The sequence below is a fragment of the Notechis scutatus genome, chromosome 1 (assembly GCF_049901735.1).
Source record: "Notechis scutatus isolate UNSWTSFEM ecotype Mainland chromosome 1, rNotScu1.2, whole genome shotgun sequence".
Taxonomy (NCBI): Eukaryota; Metazoa; Chordata; class Lepidosauria; order Squamata; family Elapidae; genus Notechis; species Notechis scutatus.
In genome coordinates this window covers 21,011,076-21,024,511 of record NC_142009.1, presented here as the reverse complement: position 1 = coordinate 21,024,511, position 13,436 = coordinate 21,011,076, and the positions used below count along the sequence as shown (strand labels likewise).

At 40.2% G+C, this 13,436-nt stretch overlaps 1 protein-coding gene across 3 annotated transcripts in view; it reads left to right on the top strand.

Moving 5' to 3' along the window:
• Positions 1 to 7,527: 7,527 nt before the first annotated feature.
• SRRM3 (serine/arginine repetitive matrix 3) overlaps positions 7,528 to 13,436 on the top strand; it is a 180,661-nt gene continuing 174,752 nt past the window's right edge. For all 3 annotated transcript variants that reach the window (XM_087957987.1, XM_087957989.1, XM_087957969.1), the window contains exon 1: positions 7,528 to 7,952. The gene's annotated coding sequence lies outside the window, so the exon portion shown is untranslated. The remainder of the gene's footprint in view (positions 7,953 to 13,436) is intronic.

Genomic DNA, 13,436 nt, shown 5'->3' with positions numbered 1-13,436 from the left:
ACTTTCCCTACAAATTACATTTATGGCCTGCACTATCAGAGCTATTAAGAAGCAGACCTAGAATGAAGACAAAGTCATTGCTCAGAGCAGAAGCCCCATGAATATTTCATCGGCAAGATTTCAAAAAAGCAGCTAGAAAAGGGTGGGGTGAGCTAAGCACTGTTATCTGGTAAGGTTGGAACAGAATTTGTTCTTCCTATCATTTGTTTTCCTCCTTCTCAGAGCAGTCACTTCTTATTATCTCTACGTTTTACTATAGAGGATCACTTTGGTTTTTAGTTTTTGCTTTTATTTCAGAACTCTTGTAGATCCCACCACTACCACCATAAGTTGCAGAGCAGCAAATCTTTTTCTCCCCCTCCTTTCCCTCTCCTCTCCCTAGGGTTAGGGTTGGGTCTTCTTGGAGTCATGGCCAAAAACTAATGCTGGGGATAGATTCTTTGAGGTTTTCTAAGCAAAGAGAAGTTGACAGCTTTTCGTTTGTAGCTAAAACAGTTAAAAATCTCTCCCTAGCATTAATTTTTGGTCATAACTCCAAGTAGGTTCCTTAACCCTAATCTTAAACCTAGATTCATTTTCATTGGCAATGGGATTTCCCCATGTATTTGATTAGGGTCCACAAGCATCTTTGAACAGAAACCTGTCAACATATCTTTGCTTAGAAAATTGCTAAGAATCTATCCCTAGCAAGACTTGGGCAAGACTCCAAGTAGACCTAACTCTAACTCTAACTCTAACTCTAACTCTAACTCTAACTCTAACCCTAACCCTAACCCTAACCCTAACCCTAACCCTAACCCTAACCCTAACTCTAACCCTAACCCTAACCCTAACCCTATCCATAGATTCATGTTCTTTGTCAATGGGATTTTCCCATGTGGTCCACAAGTTATTCCAAAAGAAAAGCTCTCAATGCTTCTTTCCCTATAAAACCACTAAGAATCTATCCTCAGTATTAGTTTTTGGCCATGACTCCAAGTAGACCTAACCCTAACCCTAGCCCATATTGTGATTCATTTTCATTGTCAATGGGATTTTCCCATGTATTTTACTATGGTCTACAAACAAGTCCGAACAAAAAACTGTAAATGTTGCATTCCTTAGAAAATTATTAAGATGCTATCCCTAGCATTTAGTTTTTTGATCATGAGTCTAAGTTGACCTAACCCTTATTCTAACCCTAGCTGTAATTCCATTTTCATTGGCAATGGGATTTTGCCATTTATTTTACTGTGGGCCCACAAACAATTTTGAACGAAAAGCTGCCAATGTCTCCTTTCTTAGAAAACTTCTAAGAATCTAACCCTAGCATCAGTTTTTGACCATGATTCCAAGTAGATCTAACCCTAACCCTAGATTCATTTTAATTGGCAATGCAATTTTCTTGGATTAGCAATGCATTGCCAAACTAATCAATATAGTTTGGCTTTGGTTAGGGTAATATCCAATCAGGGAAGTAATTACTTTTCCAAACTACTTGTGAAGGGACAACTCAATATACTGTAAATAGATTGCAGTCTGGAAGCATCAACATCAAATAAATAAAAAGAATGGACACACTTTTTCACCTTGATATCTGTTTTGGCATTGGTGTGACATGCAAGAATGAGCTGTGGTGGCACAGCTCAAATCTGAATCATTAAAATTCAAATATCTATTTAAATTATAGAAAATAAATAGGCTAGGTTGAAACCCTGCTAAACCAGTTTTAATCATAGTCCATTCAAATCATAGCAGCATGGTTCAGACATCAAACTGAGCATAAACTATGGTTTATAAATTATAGCAGATCAAACTATTGAGTCAGAGCTGCAAAATCCAGACAATCGTTTGATGTCAGCAAAGAGGTAGTTTTCTGTCTCTTGGCTGCCACTAAGAGATCATGTGGGTTTTTGCTGCCTAAATCTGGTGGTCCTGGCTAATCATCTTCTTTTAATGACCCCATAATCCCTTGCGGGGTGGAGTCTGGGCAATTGAATGGAGCTAGCAGAGTGTTTTAATGGCCGGATGCCCTTCCTGTTGCCAAGGTGGAGTTTTGTTCAGCACATAAAATTATCAGTGTGCCCAGAGAGAGAAATATTTGCCTCTACCTAGGATTGAACTCACAACCTCCTGATTGTGAGGTGAGAAGTCTACCTCTAGGCCACCACACCACTCATGTCCTGGCTAATACCACACCCTAAACTGAAACCAAGCAAAGCTCATTACAGTGTGTCAGGATGCTATAGCAGAATCCAAACAGAAGGGCTCCAAGTGTCACCTGGAGATGCCAGGCATTCAATTTTGCGCTTTCTGCATGCAAAGCAATGACTTTCTTCCTTGGATCAAAAGTAATAAAAACTGCCACCCAATTTCAGCCTTATACTGACATATTAGTGACCTACTTTCTGCCACTTGCTCTTGTACCCGTCACTTGTTTGACCCAGACAGCTCCAAATGCCCAATTCTCCATCCCTGCATCTCTTTTCATAGAGACAGGGCTTCCTTAAATAGAGCCCTCTCCTCCTGCAAGCCTGTTGAGAAAGATTTTCTTTCCTGATTTATGTAGGGTGTTTGGAGGTTTTATGATTGCCATTTACCGCTTTATTTGGGGATTTTAATTCATCTGCTGTGATTTACCACACTGCTCAGCAACAACGCACCAAGCTTCCGCTGCTGCAATGTTCAAGTTCTATTAATGCAAAGAAAACCCTATATCTTTTCCCCAGCAGCTTTTTGTTTCTAAGTAAAAATGACATTTCTTCCCCCCCACCCCCCGCCACTCCCTGGAGGAGGTAGGGGGAATAGAGATGGTGAGAAAAATACTAAGCAAATAATTCTGCACTCTGAGATGCTTGTGAGAAGGGAGGGTGCCTTTTTGTAAAAGGCAAGATTAATTATGTGAATAATAGCACACCCTGGGAATTATATACTAAACAGCAGTTTATAAATTCACCAAATCAACAAGTATGACTGAGACACCTGTCCCTCATTCACTTTACAAAGTTCACTCTTAACCGTATGACCATGAGCTCAAGGGATAGAAAGGCACAGGAACTGAAATAGTAAATAATAAACTCTGTTACACAAGAAGGTTATAATTTTATAGGCCTTTACAATGTGAGTAAGTCACATTGACTTAAAACACTGTTACTGGCTGACTGGGGAATTCTGGGAGTTGAAATCCACACATTATGAAGTTGACAAGTTTAAAAAAAAACTATTATAGGGTTTTACACAGGAGTAATTCATACTGAACTTGGCAAACTTAGCGTTTAGAACTAAGTCTAAACTAAGTCTAGTGCAAGTCTTGCTTGCCATTTCAGTTTTGTAATTTGCTCATTTAACTTCTTGCTTGTTTAAATTTCTATTGCTCCCTTTGGCAATAGAATTTATTGTTTTCCCTTAGAGTGTCCACACATGCATATCTCTTATTTGATGTCCTGCATGTATGAAAGCACATCAAAGTCACCTAGCTCTGTTCCCACATTCTTAAGTGAGCAATGGGGGATTTCATGTACTGTAGGAATATTAAAAAAAAGACCAATTGAACATGGCATTGAATCTCCAGAGGATTAGAATTTTTTCCAGATAGACTAGGATGAACTCTAGCATGGTGGTATTATAGAAACTCCAAATCTCAGTCAGTTGTTCTGTTTTGCCTACTGTCCTGCTAGTGGTTCAAATATTCTCACACAGTTGCTATGGTAATTCACAGTTTATGCAAGGTCAAAGAGATAACAACAGTCAGAGCATGCAAATCAGAACAGACTCATGACAGATGCTTGCTTGAATAGTTAGCTTTTAAAAATAGCATAGAAAATAGTCCAAAGTCAGTCTAATGTTCCAAGAGTTGTGTAAGGGGTCAGACAGTCCAGAGGTCAGAATTTCAGATGCAGAATCCACATGATTTGTCATACAAGAGCCAGATAAATGGGGTTTTGGTCTTGGGGTGGGGGGGGGGGGGGGGGGGGGGGGGGGGGGGGCGGGGGGTGGTGGTTTCTTTTTTTTTTTTTTTTTTTTTTTTTTTTTTTTTTTTTTTTTTTTTTTTTTTTTTTTTTTTTTTTTTTTTTTTTTTTAAATAAATAAATAAATCAATAAATCAGATAAATCAGACAGTTGTTTCCAGCAAAGGAACATGGATCAGAATTGCCTCTACAGCCAGCTGTCATTAACCAAAGATTTACTCCCTTATTTGCAAGAAATCTCTCTGTTCTACTCTCCTCTTTACTTACTGTGTGCAGGGGCTGAAAGGTCTTATGTCATTCTTATCTGACTGGTCCAGCTGTCCAGGTAGTACCTGTTTTTGATCAGCCTCATGTGGTTTTTGGCTTTATGTTTCCTGAGGCTGACATTACATAGGATCTGCTAGAGTCTCTTCATCACAGTTAGGGCCAGCACCTGAGTCCTGACTCATAACATCTACCTGGTCTTTCAAGGAAAAGAGCTAATGAGAAAAAGATGCTGAAAAGGAAAACATTTCCATCAAAATGAAGGCCTTGGTCACACAAAACATATCTCCCCAAAACTAATTGATTTCTATAGTCAAATCACACCTACTGCTGTCTGCCTGACCAATGGGGAAGGAGATAATATTGGCATTAAGTCTTGCCAATATTCTCCTGGTGCACAGGTTCATGGGATATTAGGTCTTATCTGGACAAAGTGGCTGGAGGCTCTTGATTGCCAAAATGGAGATTATTAATGCATTTAGTATGACTTAAAGATGCGTTTTCAAGAGGCAATTGGACTTTCTGGTTTTTCTCTGAAGATGTTTTGCTTCTCATCCAAGAAGCTTCTTCAATTTTGCTTCTCATCCAAAATGCTGAAGAAGCTTCTTGGATGAGAAGTGAAACATCTTCAAAGAAAAACCAGAAAGTCCAGTTGCCTCTTGAAAAAGCACCTTTGGGGTAACCATGACCTGGATGACTGAGAATCTTTGTAGGCATTTAGTGTGACTTTCTGTTGCCAAAACCAACCCACAAAATTTTATTGGGTCATTGGCTTATTGAGTTAATACTGTCCTATACACAGAAATGTTTATTTTAAAAATGTGTAATCCATTCAATCACCTCCAGGTAATTGAAGTAATGCAACAAGTTGACTCTAGAACAAAGAGCCTAGCAGTTGAAGACATGAATAGATTCCAGATATCTTACTTCTTCCCTATAATATCTTCCTGTTCCACCTTCCTGACATTTATAAATTTAATAAAATAAAGTAAATAGGAAGGCGACATGCTGTAGAAGGCTACCCTCTCCTATTTCAATAGCTATGTTTGTGCCACACAAATATCTCACTTAATCAGGGTACCCAGAGGATGTAATCAAAACAGTCAAGATAGCATGCTTGAAGATCTATCTACCTATTTATGTATGTGACATGCACAGTGCTCATAATAAAAGGATGCAGTTTCAAATGTACCATTGTGGCCACCATCTTTTCACCATATCCTATGGACTCCTTTATTTAAAAGGCCTAACTGAAGAAGGAAAACCATATGGTTTTCCAAGTTGCAAGGTATGGCTGTGAAAGTTGGACCCTAAGGAAGGCTGAGCACCAAAAAATTGAGGCCTTTGAACTATGGTGCTGGAGAAGACTCCTCCGAGTCCCTTGGACTGCAAGTTAATCCAACCGGTCAGTCCTAGAGGAGATCAATCCTGACTGCTTTTTAGAAAGCCAGATCCTGAAGATGAAACTCAAATACTTTGGCCACCTAATGAGAAGGAGGGACTCACTGGAGAAGAGCCTAATGCTGGGAACGATTGAGGGCAAAAGAAGAAGGGGATGACAGAGAATGGGGTGGCTGGATGGAGTCACTGAAGCAGTAGATGTGAGCTTAAATGGACTCTGGGAGATGGTAGAGGAGAGGAAGGCCTGGAGGAATGTTGTCCATGGGGTTGTGATGGGTCGGACACTACTTCACGACTAACAACAACAAAATTGAAGAAGGAGGTCAATAATTCACCTTCCAGTTTATGGGTATTATGACTAGGCAAGCCCTGATGGTATCTATTTTGTAAGTGTATCTACCATGTTTTCCAAATTCCAAAAGTGCCCTGAGCCAAAAGGTTTCTTGTTCCTGAAGAAAGCCAAAATGTGTTTAACTATTACTTGCTTACATTTGACTGGCTATAAAATCAAAACTGTCTGTTGGCCTTATTACTTTTTAGAAGCTTTCCTAAAAGGATATAATTGGTGTCTATTATAAATAGGATGCTGGCCTAGATTGAATTTTGCTCTGATTCAACATAGTTCTTATGGCGTGAAATCTCTTTGCTGACATTCATCTCCTCACTAATATCTTCGCATTGGTTTTAAAATTATCAGACAGTTCCTTACTAGCCTCATCCTTGTTCACCGACATCAATGGCAGAGTCAGAATCCACAGTTTACTGGAAGTTTTACAGTTTCCTTTTTAATACTGGAAGCATCCATTCAACCAGTTAAGCAAATACAACACTATCAATACTCAATACTACTCAAGGTGAATTCAACTTTCAACTATAATTGCCATTGTTCATTGGCTGAAGGCTGACCTTATATTGTCAAAACAGAAGCATCCATCAGTGAATCATATGAAAATTATAATTTGCTCAGGAAAAATTCATATTTTTGTTTAGTGCAAATGAATAAATATAATAAATAAGAGAAAATTAAAAAAAAAACAGTTCTTGAGAAATTTCATGTTCTCAGGAAACAGCTATTATTATTTTTATTTATAAAATTTATTGATTGAAATTTATCTCATTCTGACTCTGCATTCTTGTTTTAATATTCTGTAAGCTGCCTACTGTCTGGTTGGTTTCAGGCGGTCAGAGAAATGTCATAAATAAATAATTTAATAGATAAAATGGAATATTTTATAAAGAATGGGGGGAAATGATGGAAAGCAATTCTGAGAAGAGAGCTCAGCTGCCTGTCTGATTCCTTAAATTCAGTTTAATAGATCAGAACTGCAAAATTCAGACAATCACTAGGTATGCCAGCAAAGGGATACGGAACAGTTTGATTCTTTCCTTCCCTCTAGTGGCCAACCAGAGTTTTGCATAGGGTTCAAGTCCCAAAGGTGCTTTTTCAGGATGGCAGGATTTATATTCCTTGAAGATCCTCCCATTCCCCACCATCCAGTCAGGAGCTGAAGAAGCGTCTTGGATGAGAAGTGAAAACGTCTTCAAAGAAAAAGACAAGAAAGTCCAGTTGCCTCTTGAAAAAGCACCTTTGGGGCAACCATGACCTGGATGACTGTGAATCTCTACAGAACGTTATCCTGCTAGAAGCACTTCACACTATACGTTTTAATGCCATTCTCATATTGACATGTTATTTATTCCAGAACTACTGAAAAAGACAGTGAATCCGTTAATCAGAATAGAGCTGGAAGCCAGTTCGTTTTGTTTTCGAAAATATATTATTCCGTTTGCATCTCTCTCTCTCTCTCTCTCTCTCTCTCTCTCTCTCTCTCTCACACACACACACACACACACACACACACACACACACACACACACACACACACACACACACACAGGCACGCGCACCATAAAACTGGATTGCTGTATAACAGTTTTTATCTTTATCTTCTCTTTTCAGCTTCTTGCCTGCTTTCTTCTCTTCTCGTCTTTAGGGGGCTCTGTGGAAGGTGAAAGCTGGGAGTCAGGTGACGGTCTTGCACCACGCCACGGCTGACTCTATGGTCCTGAGCTGTCCAGCACTTCAGGAGCCGTTCACTGGGGGATGCTCCGAAAGAGAACGGCAGGGCGATTGTCGAGAAGCAAGATTGGCCGGCGAAGAAGCCGGGGACGAAGCCGGAGCTGGGGCGAGAATCCGAGGAAAAGCAGAAAAGCAGAGAAGGCTGAAATCCCGGGGAATCCAGTAGGGAGAAGAGGCTGGCAGGAGAGAGGCGAGGCCAAACCCAGCTGCAGTGACTGGCACGGACACAAGATCACAAGGGCGCAGAATTCCCCAGCAAGGTACGATAAGACAGGAGGGGGTGGGTGGGTGGAAGGGGACAACCTTGCTTGCCTTGGGCCGAGGGGGAGGAAAGTGGGGGCCGTGGGGAGAGAACTGGTGCTCGAGGGTCACAGCAGACCGCGAAGCGCTGCGATTGCCTAAGGGAGAAGCGGCAGTGGTGGAGGAGGATGTGGGGTGGGGGTGGGGGGTGCAGGGAAGCTTAGCAAGAGGCTTTTTGGCTGCAGTCCCCATCTGTTGTGTCTGTTTGATTGTGCTCGGTATTCTCTCTTTGCAAAGATCAGTGGAAAGAACGGGAGCCTCGTGAGTGGGTGGGTGTGGGGGAGAGAGCAGAAGGTGGATAGTGGTTATGCCTCTTGGGAGAAGGAGGCAGATGAGAGACTCTAAGATTCTCTCAATGTGGTTTGTTTTGTTTAAGAAAGGAAGAAGCCAATAACCCAAAGGGCTTCATGGGGAAGCTCTTGAGACTTGGCTCGATGTCAAAGAATGCACTCCTTCTCTGGTGGACAAATTAAAAGCAAGGCATTGGTCCCTGAGAGGAGGGGGATGTTGACTTACAGTAATTTGACAGCTCTCTTTTGGAAGGGGAAGGGAGATTAGGAAGTATACCTAGGTCTTCCCTTTGAGTGTGTGTGTGTAAGAGAGGAGGGGGGGGGAGAGAAATAGGATAAAGTTATATGCTTTGGAAATTAATGTTCATCCAGAGGGGAACATCTCTGGAATTTTACATCATTCCATGTTATTTTCCTAAAGATCCACTGTCTTCATTTGGTCACCCAAGTCCAGGAGCAAAACAAATGAAAGTGGTGCGTTTTTTTGTTTTAGAGTGGGAAGAGAGGTTTGTTCCAACCTTTTCTTAAGAGAAGATGACTTGGATGTTTCCCAAGGGTTGTTTTTTCTCTCCACTGGGTTATAAGGTGGATCACATTTCTGCAAAGACAACAGAGGAGAGAGGAAAGATAAGAACCTTAGTCCACCTTAGGGTATTAAGTAGCTTTTTTTGGAATAATTCACCAAGGATAATTTGGAAACATTCCCCAGAGATTTGAAGTTGCAATTTGGTAAGGGATGTTGCGTAGAGATTAAGCATATTCCTTCGTTCTGCTCTGAATGTTGTGGGGAGTGCCCTAAAGGGAATCCTCTGTATTTGCAGAGGGCACATTTTGGCACATACGGAAAGTTGCACGGTACAACAGAAGTTTTCTGTATGGGTTGCAAGAAAAGGCTTAACAGGAACATCTAAGACCAGGCAAAGGTGAAAAGAAAGCATGAATTGTGCAGACAGTTCAGCCAATCAGTGTATAAGACTTTGCATAAGTATGTGAACAGACCGATCTGCTTATATACAGAAATAGTAGCCTGTAAATGACGTAAGCTAAGTTAAGGAGATCCTTTGGGCTCAGCAGCATAAGAGCTAAGGTTGAATCTGCGGAACATACTAGATTAAAATGGTATAGGTGGTACTTCATCATATAGTGGGAATTCAGCTATTGATTTCACATACTTGTTGTTTGTCTGGCCATAACGTTAAATCGGGATATGAGTAAGCATGCCACGTGAACATAGACATTGCATGTGAGTTTCCACCTGCTTAGGATTTAACATAGATGAACATGGGTGGGGCATGTGTTATATACTTCACCTAGTAACCAGCTTCATCCGTTTGGGTTCTCTCAATATATTAAACCATAATCCAATGGGCTGGGTTCATATAACCCACTGAACCACTGAGGCAAACAAATCACCCCCCCTTACATGGTATGCATATATAGCTATTAGATTTTTAAATTACATGGTTAAGTGTCTTATGCTAACCCAACCAAGATTTTTAAATGCTGGGGACAGCAAATTAAAAAAGTACATGACCTCATTGCTTGGATAGTTGAAAATATCAAGCTGCATCAGGAGATAGACTATTTGCCCATCTCCAGGATGGTCCTATTCTACCTTTCCTCAATCAGGTTATGTAAGATTACCATTTGCATCATTTCTAACTTAGATAACAACTGGCAGAACAGCTGGTTTGTGGCCATTCTAATCTTAACTATCTAGAGAACACCAGATAAGGTCAGTATTTTAAAAAAAAATGGAACCAGGGAAGGAGATCTGGATTCGAGTTCTTTCCACTCATGGAGTGACTGAGTTTCCCTCTCATAGCCTATGGTGGTTAACTTATAGGAATAAAAACTAGAAAATCTCCAGTTCTGCCACCTTGAGCTCCCAGGGTGATATAATGGGAAGAATCATTGGCTTGCAAGACTTCCTTCTGTAGTTGTACTGGGCATGCATAAAATATAGGACGTGCCACTGAGCTGTGGGCCCTTTTCCCAGCTGGGCAATTGTTTCATGTCCTGATAAATTGCATCCTGGTAGCAACTATCAGGTGGGGGCAGAGAGACATTAGCTTTTTAAAAAAGGGTACTGGCAAAGACAGGATTTGAACCAGAAACTTCCTGGTTCGTTGTATAATTGTGTTGCAATTTTTTTAATGATGTATACATTATGTCGGAGAAGGAATATTATATATTCCTCCAGCCACACTAGGTCTTGCAGTCCTCTATAATTCAGGCTGAGCCAATAGTAGTCACATTTTTGCAAAGAATTTTTCATTGTGGCCACTGTGGCAGCTGCTTTGAACTTCTGTAACATTTTAACATGCAAGAAAATACTTGAAAGGGAAGCCAGAGGCACACCCATTTTACAGATGAGGAAGCATGGGGAGAGATTGATTGCACTGAGTGCACAGAAATAATTTAATGTGATGGCTGCTGAATGTGTCTACTTCGTACAAAACATTGTATTGTATTCTGCAGAGCAGTACAATCATTGCACCATAAACTAATCAAAGGGTGTGAGTTCGCAGAGCACACTGAGCCATAAAATGCTAGCAAAACATATCCTGATATGATCTCTACTTGGTTAAGCATGTTGTCTGAATGCAATTATTGAGAAGGAAATCTTATGTACAGTTTAGCCTCTTGAAGCAGGTGAGTGTTATATCTTTGTTTCCTTTGCAGGATACAATGTGGCTCCCTCACCTGTTCCTATTACATTATATTATATTTTTGGCCACAAGCAGTTTGATGATAGAGTTCTTGGCTCTGTTTTCAGTTCACAGTGAGGATGTGTTGAACAGTTGTTGATGATCCATATGACAGTGATTAAAATCATGGTGGTATTTCATGCTCTCCCCCTAGTCTTAAACTGATCTGCATGGGTTTTGCCAATTTATCTTCAAGTAGGTTGAGAGAGCAGGTCAATGAGTTTTGTGGAGCTTGAAGGGATAATTTGAAATTGGGTGTCCCTTGGTCCATTGTACCATTATAAAATTAACCCATAGATATAGCCTTCTCCTTGCTGGCAGCTTCTAGATGCATTGGTCTACAACTCTCATTATAACAGTCAGGTTGGGTTGACATCAGCTGGAAGGAAGCTCTCATTCACAGTACCTTCCCACCAAGATAGTGTTTTCTTAACAAGTTCTAGATTTCCTGTGATGTTTCTTGCTCACAATTTGTGAAAACTCAGCCCCTCCATGCCTGCTTTGCTGTTGCTGCCCTCATCCTTTTTAAAATCTAATTAGACAAATTACTGAATGTCACTGCTGAGAAGGTTAATGACTGTCCATTTCCTTGTCACCGGAGGCAACTGAGGCAAAACACGGGCTTCTTGTCTGGGGACAGCTTTCTTTTGGTCTGTTTGTCTGGCACCCACATTTTCTCTTTTCACTGACAGACAAGCCCTTTAAGAAAAGAAAAAAACAACCTCTTGGACCTTTAAGAGCCACCTCCTTTTGAAAGATTAATGGGGAGGTTTAAAGTTCTAATGTATAATTTAGCACTTGCATCCACACACTTAACTTGGTCACTGAATTGACCCATTTTCTGAGTTTCAATAATACATAGACTCATAAACTTCACCAAACACACTGAAACCAAACATTATTTGCCTGCCCAAAAGAAGCCAAAGTTTAATTGAACCAAGTTTATCCTATTGCAGAAATGCAGGCATTGGGTCTTTAGCTGAACTGATTAACTATGAGCGAACACAGTTTTGACTTACAAAGACTTTGTTGCTGATGACATTTGCACTATTTTTAGTTCTGAGATGTTTTAGTTCTTGTTACGTTTCAAAGCACTCGCCAGAATTTAATCATCCTTCTGCTAGTTTTAGGGTTGTTTAGGATCTTAATTTGGTATTTAATTATACAAAACTAATTTGTTTTGTTTTACCTTGCCTAAAGAACTTGTTTTAAGAGACAGCTGATAAATAGATGGCAACAAGAATGACAATAATATATTCCTAGCTACATGGGGAAGAACTAGGCTAAAAATAAAAAGTATATCGCTTGTAGGAACTGGGATTTTCAAAAAACAAAGCAACTCTTCCTTCTCCTCCAACCCTAACATCCAGAATTGGCTCTATTCTTGCTAATTGAAGAATGAGAATTAGGCTTCTGGAGAGTTTGGAAGGGAGACAATCAAGGCATCTGTATATGTATGCATGTCAAATCTGCCAGATGATGGGCAGGACATTGCAATGGGAAGGCCTGTCCCTTTTATACATGCTTTGCACATACAAAAAGGAAGGGCTTCGAGCATGATGCCATATTTTTTGCAGGGTTTGACATACATGTAAATACACACACATGTTACAGATGGCCCTGGGTGAATCACCATTAAGTAAAAAGGACCCTTAGGTGACATATTTTAGTCTTCTTCTTCTTCTTCTTCTTCTTCTTCTTCTTCTTCTTCTTCTTCTTCTTCTTCTTCTTCTTCTTCTTCTTCTTCTTCTTCTTCTTCTTCTTCTTCTTCTTCTTCTTCTTCTTCTTCTTCTTCTTCTTCTTCTTCTTCTTCTTCTTCTTCTTCTTCTTCTTCTTCTTCTTCTTCTTTCCTCCTCCTTCTCTTCTTCCTCCTCTTCCTCTTCCACTTCCTCTTCCTCCTCCTCCCTCCCATGCTATGGACGTTTCTGCTTAGATTTTGGCATCCTTCAAAGATAGCAAAATCTTGATTGTTTAATACATTGTTGTTTTCTTTTATGGATAAAGAAATCCTTGCATTTTTGTGTCTTTGGGGTATAAGACATTGTGATTTGAGCAAAGATTCTATTTGCTGATCAATCATGAACAGTAGAACATTTTGGTTGGCAAGAGTCAGTGGGTCACTTTGGGCCAATCACTCCTTCTCAGTCCTAGAAAGAAGTCAATGGCCAACCACTTCTGAAAATCTTGTAGGGATTAGTTGTTTTTAGTCAAAAACAACTTATGGTGGTAGTGGTGGGATCTACAAGAGTTCTGAAATAAACTAAAAACCAAAGTGATCCTCTATAGTAAAACGTAGAGATAATAAGAAGTGGGAGACCAAGCAAGGCAGATCATGGTGACCTGGGGCTTAAACTGGAGCTTTTTAGCGGTAAATTGGGAATTCTAACATTGTAACATTGCTGGAGACACCAACAGTAACTGTGTGTGTGTGTGTGTGTGTGTG